We start from the raw sequence: 11776 nt of genomic DNA, 5'->3' as shown, positions 1-11776 counted from the left end.
AATCGCACTATTGCGTTACAAAAATTAGTCTCAAGTTTTCAAGTTGCAATTAATTAAACGTAATATAAAATATAAAATCAGACAAAATCTCGCAATGGCGTTTCACGGTCTCACAACTATGATCACCAATCAGTATTTACTGAATATAAAAAATAATCTAAAACCCCTAAAACAAATAACGCTGCTAAGTAGCCAAACAGTGGTATTTTGTAAATGACAGGGAGATAGGAAGCTTGAAGTTATGCTAAACCTCTTATATTTATGCGTATTTCACTATATCTCAATTTAATTCTTTCTGATAACGTAACCTTTATGACTATGACAACAACCTCAATCATGCGCTGTCTGGTTCGCCAAGAGAATGCAACAGCTAGTCCAAGTATGAATCCAATATAGCAAGGCGAGATGTATTGTGATTTAATTTGCTTCGGCATTGAATGGAGGAACTATTATTCTAATATTATAATTTATAGCATATGAAGAACCGCTCATCATCACATATTCAAATACTAATAGCTTTTGGGTTGTCTTTCAAAACGCCTCATACAAAGTCTGTGAATATAAATTAAACTATGCTACATTACTTATTGTTATTGGGGTTCTAATGTTTTAGCCAAATGAACAGATCAATGTATAAAACTCAATGAATTTGTAAATCGCTTCAAAATCATATTACTTATGACAAGCTTGACTTCAAAGTAGCAATAATTTAGAATCTATATCTCCATACCAATCGGAGGATCCATTCTCATAATCCACTTTAATCTGATCTCTAACATAGTAATTAATATTACAAAACGAACCGAAGAAAAATAGATGACATTTTTCACAAACCACAACCCACTTAGAAACAGCTAAGTTCTCTAAGCTAAGATTATGAGTTTGCTCTCTTTGGTATTAAGAACATCATTCGGCTGAAGATCTAATTGAAGTTACCGCATGTGCAACAAGCGCAAATTAATTCTTTAACTTTCAGTAGACGTCAATTCAAATTTCTTATTCTTTTATGATAAATGATTGTTTCTTACCGTGATCCTCACTGCAGTTGATCTTTAATGAGTTGGATAACTAAATTTTTACAGTAAACTTCTACAACTTGTTCCAAACTTCTTCTTTCCCAAAACTATTAAATTGAAAGTAGGCAATGTGGCCACTATCTACGTGAAGCGTAGTCGTCAAATAATTTTTAATTGGATTTCAATAATAGTGCAAGACAGAAGGTAATTTTTTCGCCTTTGTTCAAAGTTGGTGTATATTATTTCGCCTGCCAGATACCTTCGTGCATGAACTGAAGTTGAATACACATCGACGTTGCATTTCATCAACGGCCGGTAATGATCGAATAAAGTGGATTCGTACGACAGCAAATTTTAAACTCGTGTAATTATTCATTACATGACGAGTAAAACATATCCCGTTCAGTTTTTTAAATAAAATTATTTCAACAATAATCAACGATGTAACGTTGAATATAAAATTGCTAATATTATTGAAAATTACAGCGCTTTTAACATTTTTCGTATCTTCCGGCTATTTATATGCGCTGCAACATTCTACGGTGTCCAATAATCATCACGAATGAATCATTTTCATTTTTTGTACACGAACACATCTCTTTGCTTTAATATTATTAAAGCTATATTCAAAATATATTATGTAATTTATTTGAAGTTTAACATGACTAAATACCGAAATCATTAGCTTCAATTGATATTTTTGGTCGTATCAAGCAGTACCACCTGTCCCAAAGTCTTGAAATTAACTATTTCATGATTGCAAATAATTCGATTTTACACTTCCCAACATGCCGTAGCCAATCACAGGTTTGTGGGCGCACATACTCTAATAAAGTAAAATTCTGCCCGCGACCAAACAATATTTTTTTGAATCCATGGAGTAAGTACAAAAGTTAAAATATCCCAATCATCTAAATGGCGTTGATGATAAAAAAATAATTATAAAAAAAAACAGAATGGATAAAAAATTTTAAGCCACAAACTTAATTCAAAACAGTTACATCCTACCTCACTTATGCGTGGAAAGTTTGCAAAGTATGTTTAAAAGTTGCTGGCAGCTCATTTAATCCAATAAAATGGAACACCCACACTCATGTTATGAACAAAATTTTGGTATGTGAATTACAAGGCAAGCACTAAACCCGATCAAGACCTGCACGCAAAAACCGACCACCATGCTCGTTCAGCATTTTGAAAGAAAAAATGGTGTTCCCGAAGTATTGGCGCACAACCTGAATTTAGTATGTGTACCTGGTTAGGGTTATCAGGTTGTGCGCCATCTTGGTACACATACTTCTGTAGCGCCAAAAATATTTTTTAAAATGCAAGGTCATCTATATATGAAGTTGACGGCCAATATATATTGCATAATAAATTTTGCAATATAATGTGCAATAATTGTTCCGCTATAACGTTTTCTCATTTTAAGCACAAAGCGACTCTATTTAATAGTACGGCATCAATGGCGAAGAATAGGGATAATAAAACCTATATAGCAATTTATGTTTAGCCCATAAAATACAGAAAATGAGAAAGTATAGTCTATTTTTTGATACAATACTAATTAAAGTTTTATTACTTACTGAAATACATGAACAAATTTGCACGCGATCATAAATGATCTATTACTTCCTCACGTGGAGCTAAGTCTATGCTATTACGCTACATAATTAACCAGCATTATTACTCTTTTTAGCATTATTACTCGCCACATCATCGCCACTTGTGGCAAATTTCGTCTGAAAACAATTTTATTTACACTGGGTCATTGAGTTATTAGCACTGTTATATAAGATTCAATTTTTTTTTGTCGTTCGTGGTCTCATGGGAAAAAGGAAGTAGACAGCTTGCACCAACTTCCCTGCTGTGACACGCACTGTCACCAGTTCAGCTGCGTTTCCTTTTTGTTTGTGAAGTATGGTCTAAACTAAAGCTCTGTGCAAGAGAGAAAATATGCATTTTGTTTCACACATCACATTCCTATTTTGATCTGTGCTATATATTCTCACGTCAACCATACGAATACCCGTACGACAAATAAATCTAGACCATTTTACAGTATAGAAATTTGGGGTACTTTTAGTGGTCGTGGATTAAGCCATCCAAAAATTGCCTCTAACCCCGACACAGTCTTTCTTTTACCGTAAATACAAAACAAATAAAAATCAATCTCACAAAAAAAATGTTAGAGGTCCAACATGCTTTTCAACAAAAAATTCTTTTTTTTGCCATAAAGTTCAATCGCACAAAATTGCATTCTCCCAACAATCCATTTGCTCGAAAGTATATTCTCGCAAAATACAACGGCCCACGAATTCATTTACTCATCACTACTGTCACAGAAAAAAATCAGTTTACGCAAAATTACATCTGAGCCAAAGTTCCTTTTCGCAAAGCTGCCTCTTCGCGCATATTCCTTCTTGCATAAGGCTTATTTCGCGTGATATTTCCTGCCGAGTTGAGTGCTCTCATTATCTCTAATGTCTGTGACTCAATCAGTGCCCTACTTTGTCTGGCAATATATATGTGTTATGTATAAAAAAATTTCTATACAACATCTGCTGCTGTTAACTCAGTCCATTAACCTATAGATACATAAATTCTCAGGACCAGCGTCTTTACTTTTTGTAATACACGTATGTAAGCGAATATTACAATTTCTATTCACTACACAAAGTAAAAATGCTAATCACATCGTTGTTCCTAACAAGCTAGTGCTAATGACATAAAGCTGATGGATTTGTAAAGACCGGAATTTAAAGGAATTGACATAGTTATACCAAATTTTTGGACCTCCTGAAGTATGCGCACCAAGATGGCGCACAACCTGAACTCAGGTTGTGTACCAGGTTAGGGTTCAGGTGATGCGACATCTTGGTGCGCATACTTCAGGAGCACCAACTTTTTTATATTGTAAATCACGCACGCGGTGGCTCAGATTCGAAAAATTATTCGATCACGATTTTAACAGCTAATCTAGTACATTCTATTATACCATAGCAACGTAATTAAATTCAATAATCATTTTGCAAAAATATAAATAAGCCAGTACCGCCCCAGGGTTTCAGGCTACAGGAAAAAAGATGGATGTTGAATTGAAGTTACCGCGAGTGCAACAAACCGCAAATTAATTCTTTAACTCTCATAAGACGTCAATTCAAATTACTTATTCCTTTATGATAAATGATTGTTTCTTACCATGATCCTCACTGCAGTTAATCTTTAATGAGTTGGATACCTAGATTTTTACAGTAAACTTCTACAACTTGGTGCAAAACTTCTTATTTTCTAAAACTATTTAATTAAAAGTATGCAATGTGGCCACTTTCTACGTGAAGCGTAATCATCAAATAAATTTTAATTGAATTTTAACAGGCTAATAGTGCAAGACAGAGAGTAATTTTTTCGCCTTTGTTTAAAGTTGGCGTATGTTATTTTGCCTGCCGGATATCTTCGTGCATGGACTAGAATACACATCGTCGTTGCATTTCATCAACGGCCAGTAATGATCGAATAAAGTGGATTCGCTCGACAGCAAATGTGAAGCTCGTGTGATTATTCATTACATGGCGAGTAAAAAACATTCCGTTCAATTTTTAAATAAATTTATGTCAACAGTAATCAACAATGTACCGTTGAATAAAAAATTGCTAACATTATTGAAAATTGCAGCGCTCTTAACATTTTTCGCTCCTTCGGCTATTCATATGCGCTGCAACATCATACCTTCTAATAATCATCACGAATGAATAATTTTCAAATTTTGTACATTAACACATCTCTTTGCTTTAATATTATTAAAGCTATATTCAAAATATATTATGCAATTTGTTTGAAGTTTAACATGACTGAATACCGAATCATTAGCTTCAATTAATATTTTTGGTGCATATCAAGCAGTACCTGTCACAAAATCCTGAAATTAACTATTGCATGATCGTAAATAATTTGATTTTCAGTTACCAATACGCCGTAGCCAATCACAGGTTTGCGGGCGCTCATACTCTAATAAAGTAAAATTCTGCACGCGACCAAACAATATTTTTTTGAATCCATGGAGTAAGTCCAAAAGGTAAAATATCCCAGTTAGCCAAATAGTGTTGATGATAAAAACAATAAAAAAAAAACAGAATGGATAAAATTTTCAAGCCACAAACTCAATTAAAAACAGTTACATCCTACCTCACCTAAGCGTGGAAAGTTTGCAAAGTGTTTTTAATTAAAAGTTGCTGGCGGCTTGTTTGATCCAATAAAATGGAACACACACACTCATGTTATGAACAAAATTTTTGTATGTGAGTTACAAGGCAAGCACTAAACCCGATCATGCACGCAAAAACCGACTTACCACCATGATCGTTCAGCATTTGGAAAAAAAAAGAGGTGTTCCCGAAGTACGTGCACCAAGATGGCGCACACCTGAACTTAGTATGTGTTCCAGATTAGGGTTATCAGGTTGTGCGCCATCTTGATGCACATACTTCTGGAGCGTCAACAAAATATTTTTAAAAATGCAAAGGTCATCTATATATGAAGTTGACGGCAAATATATATTGCATAATAGTTTTTGCCATGTAATGTGCAATAACTGTTCCGCTATAACGTTTTCTCATTTTAAGGACAATGCTAATCTACGCCGTAATAGTACGGCATAATTTATGTTCAGCCCGTAAAATACAGAAAATGAGAAAGTTAAAGTCTCAATAGGAAATTTATAACGAGGACAGGAAACAAGTTCATCACTAATGCGACACGGAGTTTTATACTGGCCTCGCAAAAGCTTAAATGTGCTACTGAGTAAAAATTCATAACATATTAGGTTTTCTTATAAATCTATACTCATGCAGTTTAATATCATATTAGATCGTATTGAGATAAAACTATTGACAATATTCTTAACTTTGGTTGGGAAATGTTTTCCATAGCTTCTTTGATTGTTTCAACGCTGTTTTTTTTACGCTTGACTACAATGTTTCTGTCTTTGATTATTTTCAGACAATGTTTTCGAAGCAGATGACAAAGATGGGATGATGACAACCATTTCAATTGTCACTGCAGCTTTGTGTCTCAATCAGTTTGCTAGTATTTTTGACATAATTAAAAAATTGGAGTATGGTAGGCGGCAAGTATCGCATGTCCCTCTGATAATTACGTTCAAATCGCACACTACGTGATGAAATGGTCTATACTGAATTGAGTGTAAATTGGACTTTCATTCACTCCGGCGTTATTAAAAAAAAAAATATATACTCAAAATGTAATAACCTCTAATAGAAATCAACAGAAACACAGGATAGTGCAGGAATACTAAAGCAAATTTGTCCTAGAAATATTACAAGTATTTCAAAAAATCAGTGTTTCTAGTCACAGTACTTAAATCTGTGGTAAACATCTGCCATATTGCCAATTTTCTGACAGAGAACTAAAGAAGTTTTATACAGTAATGCTGCGCCCCTGCGCCAAGGATTAGACGTTGTATACATAATTGACAACTGTCAGCATATTGATCAAGCTCAGAGATTTCGCCGCTTTGCTTATTTTATGCGTTTTTTATGATATATTATATATATGGCATTTAATCACCTGTTCATTTATTACTTATCGACCTTAAGATCGGTAAGTATGTTAATAGGTATTTGTCTGTCTGTTTGTTTTTCTGTTAGATGAGCGTGATATCTCACGAAGGCGAGGTTGATTTGCTCCAAATTTTAGTTAGCGAGTTATTAATTAATTAGTGGTGGGACACGCGGTGTCACTATATGGTCATGGATCGGAACCGCAGTTTCGATCGATAAGTTTTCGGTTTTCGACCGATATTATTGTTTTTATATTGATACGCATTGGATGTTTATTCGGCCATTTTCCTCTTCTGATCAGTGATGTTTTTTACGTTTTCTGAACGTTTTTTAGTGCAACTTGTACAGATTCTTCTTGTTTAATTTAATACGCGCCATGTTCGCCTACAATAGTGAGAATAGCACGCTTTCTCAAAAACCTATATCTTGATGGTGCATAAATTGCTATAGTGTCTAAAATTCTAAATGACTCTTGCGCCTTTGGAGGAAAACTGCTGCAATTGAGACAGCAAGTTTTCTTTCAATTCAAGCGAAATAGCTAAGACAGAGGTGGGCAATTACTTTTCTGAATGGACCAGTTACTTGTAATAGACTTAAGCTCAAAACTCAATATGGAAAAGTATGAATAAAAAACTAAAGCTAGTCGAACAGATTGGTAAACGTTTATATTTATATAATATAAAGAAGAAAGATGTAGCAATGACGTCTTTATGACGTTGTTTTCATAGGAAAACTGTAGTCGTCATTTCAACAGACACAAGTGAGACTGATAAACACTTCAGTGGCCGAATTGCCCACCCCCGAACTAAGATGAATCCTGGCCTTATAGCAACCCCCCGACTATCTTGTATTTATGTTTTTAAATTAGATGATGTTAAGATGTAATCCAAAGCATAACTTTGTAACCTTTGCTCTTGCGTTTCAGACCAAGAGTTTCATGGGAATACATTATGTTATTTTTCCCACGAATAATATCTCGTTGAAGCATTCCTGTGGCAAATTGTATATACAAAGCTCTATAATGCACAAATATGAGCAACTAAACTACTTGACTCCGTCAACTATCAGATCAACAACCTCTGCAAAAAAAAATCTGTGGAATATCGCAATTGTTTACTCAACATGTGATTAATATAAATAAAAACAAAGTGTGGACCTTTCCCCGAACCTTGACCCCAGAAAATTTCTCACTATACTTTACTATTGCGAAAGTTTGGATGCTTATTTCGCGAATGTTTTGAATAGTTGACACTAGGGTTGCCACTTCTGGATACTTTTTTTTCGAATCGAATCTCGAATCAAAAATTTTCGAATCGAATCTTTCCGAATCTGATTCCATTAGGCTTTTTTTTTCATTGCACGCGTATGTTTGCTCAAAGTTTCTATCGTGATAAAAAAAGAAGTAGGTCATAGATATCACTAATAAATGCATTGATGTAAAACTTGCTGTTGCAGCTTATCTGCTAGTCTTGCAATACTGAGTTATTATTGTGTTATACTTGTATCAGGACTGAGACAATTTGATGGAGTTCATGTGAGAAAATAAGCAGGGAAAAGTTGTACGGTTGTGTCATAAACACTGCTTTCCCTAGTCCCATACCAGAATATGTGACTGTGGTATTTCACTTCTTGTTACATTGAATTAAACCCGACCTTATTACCGATTTTTTATCTTCAAAATTTTAGTACAATGTTTTATATTTATGCCAGCAGCATAGAGTAATACGACAAAAACATTCTAATTGCATCTGAATTACTATAAATGGGAAATGCTTGCAAGAATATGCTTGAAGACGATAAAATTAACGAAGGTTAAATTAAATTAATTTCGAGAAAAACAATCGTTCACCCGACTACGATTGCGAACAAAAATTTCCATAAATACTAGAGACAATATTATTTGTGGCTAACAGCGTCATTGTCCAACTAGGGCTTCATTTATATCGTGGACTACGTTTAATTTCGTGATTCAGATAGTCCAAATGTGCATAATGGACGCCGCGGTGACGAGCGGTAATTGGTCGACGCAGTATCTCGATCAAACATGGTCGCTGAAGCTAAAGTGAGACGACATTCGCACAGTATGCTTGGTCTGGTATCAAATCTGGCACGTGTTGCGATATTTGCTAGAAATAATCCGAAACGTTTTATTCCCTCTTGTATGGCGCTAACAAATTTAAAAGAAAATACTACATTTCTTTTAATGTAACAGCTGGAAAAATAAACGTATATTATGTCTCCTCATTTCGTTTACCGCCACGCGAGTGGAAGCCTGACAAACGCAAATAAAATAAATATATATATATTTTAGGACGAGAAACATGATTGTCAATTAAGATAGCCGGCCAATGAACTCAGTAATCATTCTCTTCAAATGTACGCGAAATATTTCACTCAGAATAAAGTTTATTAATTAATTAAATTTCAATCAAAATCAAATATTATCTAGACGTCGGTAGCTGATTCTTTATCCAATCATGCCATGGCGTACAATAACTTAGTCGCAGCGCAAGTGTGCTGTTGAAAATTTTCATCAAAATTGTCACGAATTTTCAGGTATACGATCCTTTTAAATTCGCGCATAATAGATAATCAGGCTATTCGGTGGAAAACTGAACTCGCAGTTTGGTGGAAATTACGCAACACATCATCTCGAGTGATGCGTAAAAGAGTGTGTTGTGCCGAACTTGAAACAAATGACGGCAGATAAGTAGAGAAGTCAATCGCCAAAAACAACGACTAATAAACATTCAATTTTTTTTTCGGTAAATCGCCCTCTTTTTCCGAATCGCCTATAAATCTGATTCGAATCGATTCGGAAAAGATGCGATTCGAATCGATCCGATTCGTAAATCCGAAAGTGGCATTCCTAGTTGACACTTACAAAATAATTTAGAAGGAAGACCAGAAGACATAATGACAATTAAAATACTTCATTCACAACTGATTTTTGGAAACAAAACTAAAAACTGACAAATAACACGCAAAACCAAGGCAATGTTCACTTGAATATCTGTCTGAGCGAACGAAGTGCCTGAGCGGCTGCCAGAATTCTGATTGTTACGTCATCGTAGACTTTTTGCTGATTGGTCATTGTTACGGAAATAAACAAGAAAATCGATGGTCGGGAAAACACCCATTGTAAGCTAGAGAAGATATTTATTACAGTGACCTTATTTTAGCTAGTTCATTTGTTTCCGAGACAAAATAGATGGCGCCACTCTAGTATGAAATCTCACTTACCGTGATCTCAATCGCATACCAACATGGCGCTATAGGATATTGAGTAATTTAGCTTCTTTTGGTTAATAGTTACATACAATAGAACTAAAAGCGACCCAAAGTGAAAAAAAACAATTAGAAGATCTGCTATGACATTACAGCGTCATGCCCTCGGGATACCATAACGAGTTATAAATGGCCGCTTGTTAGGAGGCATTAAGAACAATGGGCAGATAGAATTATCGACTCGTCGTGCGTGCATTGAAATTTGGATTTTGTTTGGCTTATCAGCCATGCTTTGGAATTGTTCTTTGTATTTATAAATATATACAATTGCAATAAATGTATTCGGAACCATGAATATGTCTTCGTCAGATCAGATACCAACAACAGCTAAGCCAGCAAACAACAAGAAATATCCTGTTAAACCCTACAGCGCCACTTTAATATGCGTTCGATCCCATAAAGACATTCTCATAGAATTGAGTTCCTACCCTCCCAGTTTACTTCGGTCACCTTTTTTACACTCATTGTATGATGAATTGATTACTTGTAGCGTGAGCAGGCCTAGTGCTACCGTCAAGAAAACAACCAAGTTCGTCTAAGTTGGGACCTCGGACCCAGATAATAAAAAAAATGGATTGTGCGGCGCAATTCATTCTCTATTTAACGATCACAAGACGTCATTCCCATATAGCCACCGTCTTGACGTTTATAGATACAACATTGAAATTTCGTGATTTTGACAAACATCAATCCCGACATCGGGGTTAGAAAAAGACTATTCCCAGTTGGAATAGTTTAAAAATAAATCAAAATTGTTTTGCTAATAAATACAAATAACTGCCAATAGTTTAGCAGTGTTCGCTAAAATTGTTCTGAGCGCCGCACAGAATGTGTCGTCGGGTCGCAATTTGGACCACCTCACTTATTGTAATGACAGCCATCAGTGAAATATTCCGTGTGTATAATATAGAAATTGCAACCAGTGTTCAGAATTTGAACCTTTCTAGTCATAGTCAAGATTTTTTCTGGTATTCATATCAGATAAAATTCTTTAACATTTATCGTTTGATTTCCAATTTTTGGAATGGCATATATATATATATGCAGTATATATATATATATATATATATATATATATATATATATATATATAATGACTGTTTCCCGTACATTTGAACCCACGACAATTGCACCTGCATACTATTGCACCTATGGAATTTTTTTGTTTCGTGGATATTTGAACCCATACTACCCCTAACCCATGGGTTTTAGCACCCGCATATAGATTGAACTCGGATATATACACACGTGTTCAAATGTACGGTCACCATAATGACTGCTCTCAAAATCTTGCAATGTGAATATTTTTTGTTTTCAAATGTGTTATCAAAGACAAACCTTTTTTGTTAGGATAGAAATTTTTTTTAAAGTTTAAATTAATCTTATAAAAAAGGAAAAAATACTGAAAATAAGAAGACTTTCTCTTTTTCAGTAATCCCTTTATATCATGGTTTTTGCTGCTAGATAAAAATCGTTATTTTAGTATTTTTATTGAGTAACCAAATTTAAAAAAGATTTGAGTTTTTTATAAAATAGGTATTTATGTAATGCTGCGCACCTGTCTATTAACTCAGATTTTATTTTAAGAATTCCGAAACCCATTAAAATGAGATTTAGTATGACATGCACATTTGTGCAATTGTTTCGTCATAATGAATTATCATTGTTACCGCAGGACTATTGTGACGTCATAAAGTCAAAATAACCTCGGCGAAATATTTTCGAGTTTTTGCATCTCGGATTCTAGCTCAGCGTGTATTAATTTGAATTTATACTACTGTATAGGAAGGCGTGCACTTGTGATATTCATTGTCAGAGTCCAATTCACCTTGGTTGGCTTTTATATTGGATGCATTGCTGCTTTATTCTTTATATTTAATCTTAATCTCATTTCGG

This window comes from Styela clava, chromosome 2 (assembly GCF_964204865.1).
Source record: "Styela clava chromosome 2, kaStyClav1.hap1.2, whole genome shotgun sequence".
In the NCBI taxonomy this organism is placed as follows: Eukaryota; Metazoa; Chordata; class Ascidiacea; order Stolidobranchia; family Styelidae; genus Styela; species Styela clava.
The sequence above is the reverse complement of the archived record's forward strand: the minus strand, read 5'-3'. Positions refer to the sequence as shown.